This window comes from Triticum aestivum, chromosome 6A (genome assembly GCF_018294505.1).
Source record: "Triticum aestivum cultivar Chinese Spring chromosome 6A, IWGSC CS RefSeq v2.1, whole genome shotgun sequence".
Taxonomy (NCBI): Eukaryota; Viridiplantae; Streptophyta; class Magnoliopsida; order Poales; family Poaceae; genus Triticum; species Triticum aestivum.
This window is the reverse complement of record NC_057809.1, coordinates 349,566,514-349,572,086: the sequence shown is the minus strand read 5'-3', so window position 1 is coordinate 349,572,086 and position 5,573 is coordinate 349,566,514.

Genomic DNA, 5,573 nt, shown 5'->3' with positions numbered 1-5,573 from the left:
TACCCTGCGTCGCGCAGAAACGGGCCAAGGCACCTTTGGCAAAGTTTGTGCCGTTGTCGGTGATGATGTTGTGCGGTATGCCATACCGAATCATGATGTCAGAGATGAAAGTCACAGCAGTTGGACCATTCAACTTCTTGATTGGTTTTGCTTCTATCCACTTGGTGAACTTGTCCACTGCGACAAGTAAGTGAGTCAAACTGCCTCGTGCCGTCTTGAATGATCCCACCATGGCCAGGCCCCAAACAGCAAAGGGCCAGGCAATGGGAATAGTCTTGAGTGCAGAAGCCGGCTGATGTGGCTTGGAGCGGAACTTCTGGCACCCTTTGCATTTTTGGACAAAGGCCTTGGCGTCCTCAAGAGCAGCCGGCCAGAAGAAACCATGGCGGAAGGCTTTGGCGACGAGTGCTCTTGAGGCTGCGTGGTGGCCACACTCGCCTTGATGGATGTCCTTGAGAATGGCTTGGCCTTGCTCCGGCTCCACACAGTGCTGGTAGACACTAGTGACACTGCGCCTTACAAGCTCTCTGTTGACTATGGTGTAGGCTGCCGCCTGGCGTTGCACTTGTCGAGCTAAGATCCCATCTATTTGGCAGCTCTTTGTTCACCAGGAATTTGAGGATGGGCTGGGCCCATGAAGGTGCTGCAATTTCTGCAACTGTCAGGACTGTGACTTGGACGAGGGCGGCTGGGCCGGGAGGCAGCGGGTTGGAGTCGGCAGCGGTTTGCTGTGTCGATGAAGTCCCTGGGCCGATTGGCACAGTCCCCGAGCCAGGTTCTGAAGTCTCCGGGCCGACCGCCGCAGTCCCCAGGCCGGGTGCGACTGTCACGACCCCCGCGCCACCTGCCAGAATGCTTGTGCCGTCTGCGGGGGCTCTCGAGTCGGATCCGACTGCTTCAAGAGGAGCCGACACGAAGACAGAGTATGACTCTGGCGATGGCTTGACAGACGACTTGAGGAGGCGCTGAAGGGCGACGCCGGACGGTATTGCTTGATGGGTGGAGCCGATTCGAGCTAGGGCGTCTGCTTGGTCGTTGTCGTTTCTTGGTACATGGAGAAATTCACACCCCTCAAAACTATCCACTGAGTTGTTGTACAAGGAAGTGGTAGCTCGCCATGTTTGCGTCTTTGGCGTCCCAATTGCCTGACGACTGCTGGACCACCAAGTTGGAGTCACCATAGCACAGGATCCGGCGAATGCAAGCTCTTTGGCCAGCCGGAGCCCGTGAATGAGTGCCTCGTATTCGGCGACGTTGTTGGAGGCGGCAAAATGGATTTGCAGCACATATTTGAGCTTGTCGCCTTTGGGGGAGGTGAGGACGATGCCAGCCCCCAAGCCGGTGCACATCTTGGAGCCGTCAAAATGCATTCGCCAATGGGTGGAGTCGTGTGCTGGCGGCAGATACTGGATCTCGGCCCAGTCGATGAGGAAGTCGGCCAGCGCTTGCGACTTGATGGCAGTGCGAGGCTGGTAGTAGATGGTGTAGGGGGCGAAATCTATGGCCCATTTGGCCACTCGGCTCGAAGCATCCCGGCTCCCGATGATCTCGGCTAGTGGAGCTGTGCAGACCACAGTGATTGGATGTTCTTGGAAGTAAGGCTTCAATTTCTTGGCGGCGAAGTGCATGCCGTAGCACATCTTCTGGTAGTGGGGGTAGTTTTTCTTGGAGGTCGGCAGTACTTTGCTCAAATAATATACCGGTCTCTGGACTGGTAGTGCCTTGCCTTCCTCCTTGCGTGCTACCACGATGACTGTGCTGACTACTCGGCTGGTGGCGGCGATGTAGAGGAGCATGGGTTCCTTAGGAGTCGGAGCCGCCATGACAGGCGGAGTAGTCAACATCTTCTTTAGTTGGAGAAAAGCTTCATCCGCCTTGTGGTTCCACTCGAAAAAAGTGGTCTTCTTCATGAGTTGGTATAGGGGGAGAGCCTTCTCGCCCAGCCGACTAATGAATCGGCTGATGGATGCCAAACAGCCAATGAACTTTTGTATGTCCAGCAGTTGGCAGGGTACTTCCATCCTCTCAATGGCCTTGATCTTCACAGGGTTGCATTCTATGCCGCGTTCAGAGACCAGGAAGCCAAGAAGCTGGCCAGCTGGTACTTCGAAGATGCATTTCTCCAGGTTGAGCTTGATTTGAAATCGGCGCAAGTTCTCAAAGGTCTCCTTGAGGTCTTCCAGCAGTGTTCCACGCTTCTCCGTCTTCACCACCACATCGTCCATGTAAATGTGGGTGTTTCTGCCGAGTTTCTTGAGGAGGCACTTCTGCATGCAACGTTGGAAGGTGGCGCCAGCATTCCTCAAGCCGAACGTCATGGTCAAGTAGAAGAAGGCTCCAAATGGCGTGATGAAGGCAGTCTTCAGTCTGTCGGCCAGGTTCAACTTGACCTGGTGATATCCTGAATATGCATCCAAGAAACTCAATAGCTCGCATCCGGCTGTGGAGTCTATCACTTGGTCGATCCTTGGCAAAGCGAACGGGTCCTTGGGGCATGCTTTGTTGAGGCTAGTGTAATCAATACACATTCGCCACTTCTTGTTCTTCTTCAGTACCAGGACTGGGTTGGCTAGCCATTCTGGAAAGAAGACCTCCATGATGAAGCCGGCTGCCAGCAGCCAGCCTATCTCTTCTCCAACAACTCTTCTCTTCTCTTCTGACAAGCGGCGCAAGGGCTGCCTCACTGGCTTGGCATCGGACCGGACATGTAATTTGTGCTCGGCGAAATCCATCGGGACTCCTGGCATGTCTTTGGGGGACCATGCGAAGATGTCCCAATTCTTAGGAAGGAAATCGATGAGCTCGCCTTCCTATTTGCTGTTGAGGTTTGCACCTACGACAACATACCTCTCCGGGTGCTCCGGGTCCAAGGGTATCTTCTTTGTTTCTTTGGCCGGCTTGAACGAGCCCTCAGCTTCTGACTCCTTGGGATCGGGCGACATCTCTGGCTGCTTGCTTGCCATCGCCACAACCCGGTCAAGGAGCCGTTTCTCAGGTGCGATCACGAGGGACTCGGCCAGCCGACTGCTCTCTGCTGCGCAGGCAGATGACTTCTTGTAGTCGCCAGTTATGGTCAGAATCCCCTTGGAACTCGGTATCTTCATCTTGAGGTAGGCATAGTAGGGGATGACCATGAACTTGGCCAGGGCAGGCCGACCAAGTAATGCATGGTATGGGATCTCAAGGTCCACCACCTCAAACCAAATTGACTCTCGGCGGAAATGATCTTTGTCTCCAAAGAGGACGTCAATCAGAATCTTGCCGGTTGGTGAGCAGGAAAGGCCAGGAACTATGCCATGGAACACTGTCCGGCTGGACTGAAGCTGCCTCTGTCTGATTCCTAATTTCTCCATGGTATCCTTGTACAAGATGTTGATGTTGCTGCCGCCGTCTATCAGGACTCTGGAGAAGCGAGCAGCTCGCTTTTCCGTGGCAAAGGTGGCATCCAAAACCAAGGCATAGGAGCCGGGTTTGGGCATTACTTCTGGGTGGTCAGCTCTGCTCCAGCTGATGGGCTTCTCAGACCAATGCATGAACTCTGGTGTCTCAGATGCTACTGCATTCACCTCTTGCTGCTGCAGCCGCCTGCTGCATCGGTAATCGGCCACGCTGGTGAACTCGACATAGATTCCATGCTCTTCTGGGTACTCGTCTTGTATCGCGCCGACTGGTCTGACCGCCGGCTGCTGGGGCGGAGGAGGAGGCAGCTGCCCAGTAGGTGGGGGAGGCAAAAGTCCGTCTCCCTTGGCGATCCTGGTGAGCCAGTGGCACTTCCGAGTGGTGTGGTTGGACGGCTTTGCGCCACTATGGAATTTGTAGGGTCCATCCAAAGTCTGCTCATATGAGAAAGCCGACAGCCAATTGGGCTTGCCGCCCTTCTGACGTTTGGGCGGAGGCTGCCCTTCCGGCTGCTGGTCTTCGACTGTCGCCACCTGCCGGCTGGTGGAAGCCGGCTGTGGGGCTTTGCTCTTGTGGTCGTTCTGTTGTTGACGCCGATTGGCGTCTCCAGCCGGGGTTCGAGGAGCCTGAGGAGCCACCTTGCCTGTCGCACTAACTTGGATCTCCGTCTTCATCGAGGAGTCGGCCATGGCATATTTGTCTGCTATGATCAGCAGCTTGTCGAGGGTCTCTGGCTCATCGCAGAGAAGCCTGTGCTTGAGGAGGGTGCCCTCTCGGCATCCTGTAGTGAAGTACTCAATGCCCTGCACCTCGTGCACGCCCTCGCAGGAGTTGTGGAGCTCGTCCCAGCGCGTGAGGTATTTGCGAGTTGACTCGTTGGGGCCTTGCACGCACAAGGAGAGCTGGCGAGGTTTGGGAGGCCGCTTGTACGTGCTGGTGAAGTTGCGGATGAAGGCATCGGTGAAGTCGACCCAACTGTTGATGCTGCGGGGCTTCAAGCTGTTTAGTCATGTCCGGGCCGTGCCTTGGAGCATGAGCGAAACGTACTTCACGGCAACACGCTTGTTGCCGTTTGCTATGCTGACGGCCGTGGGATAGTCAACTAGCCAGTCTTCCGGCTTCACAAAGTCAGTGTATTTGGGTGTGTCTCTTGGGAGCGTGAACCCTTTGGGGAAGGGCTCGTCTCGAATGCGGGGGCCGAAACACGGCGGACCCAACTCATCTTCTTCTTCAAGCGCCAGGGATCGGTGGAGACGGTCGATCTGGTGGCGGGCGTCATTCTCTAAGACTCCCTCTCGGCGGCCAAGGCGGTCGCCGAGCATCGAGTGATCAACAGGCGGCAGGGAGACTCGCCTTTCCCTGCGAGGGGGGGTGGGGGCGGACAGTCGTCCCGTCGTTCCACTACTCTTGGGCGGCCGTCTTGGTCGCGCTCTATGGTGATGCGAGTCCGACTGCGGCTGGCAGCCGGCTCCTTGTCCTTTATTTCGTGGACACCACCAGTCGACGTCCGAGATGCCGCGCCTTGGTCTTGGTGGGGAGGCAGATCGTCATTCTGCCGGTGCGGCGCATCAGTGCGGCAACCTACCTCGTTCTGCTCCGCAGCCTCGTCAAGGAGTCGCTGGACGCGCTCCGTCATCAAGCGATGTTCTTCGCCCTTGAATTTTTCCAGCTCGTCCGCCGCCTGGGAGGCTCGGATGTTCTCCGCAGGAGTGGAGTAAACAGGGCGATTTGCCCCGAACAGGTTGGCGATGGCCACGCCGCGCTGCTGGACCGTGCCAAGGCAGCTAGGCCCAGCTGGAACCGGCGTGCCGCCCACAGCGCGGTCCATCTCACACTGGTAGGCCTCTGATAGGCGTCTCATGCTGGCCAGCTTCTTGGCGCCTTCGACTAGCTGAAGGCGGCATGCCTCTAGCATCTCGGCGTTGGCATCTTCGGGAATGGGTGCTGCCAGATCTTGCAGCGCCGCGTTGAGCGGGTCATAATCACCCCCGCCGGAGTGCTCGCCATGATCAATGACAAGAACTTCCGTGACGGTGCTTCCGCCGCTCTCCGCGCAAGGGAGTGGCTCGTCATAGACCGCCACGTTGGTGGGGAACGTGTCAAGCGACGCGGTGTCGGAATCGACCAACATCAGATCGGTGGAGCCTACGGACTCCAAGTCCCCAACTGGCTCG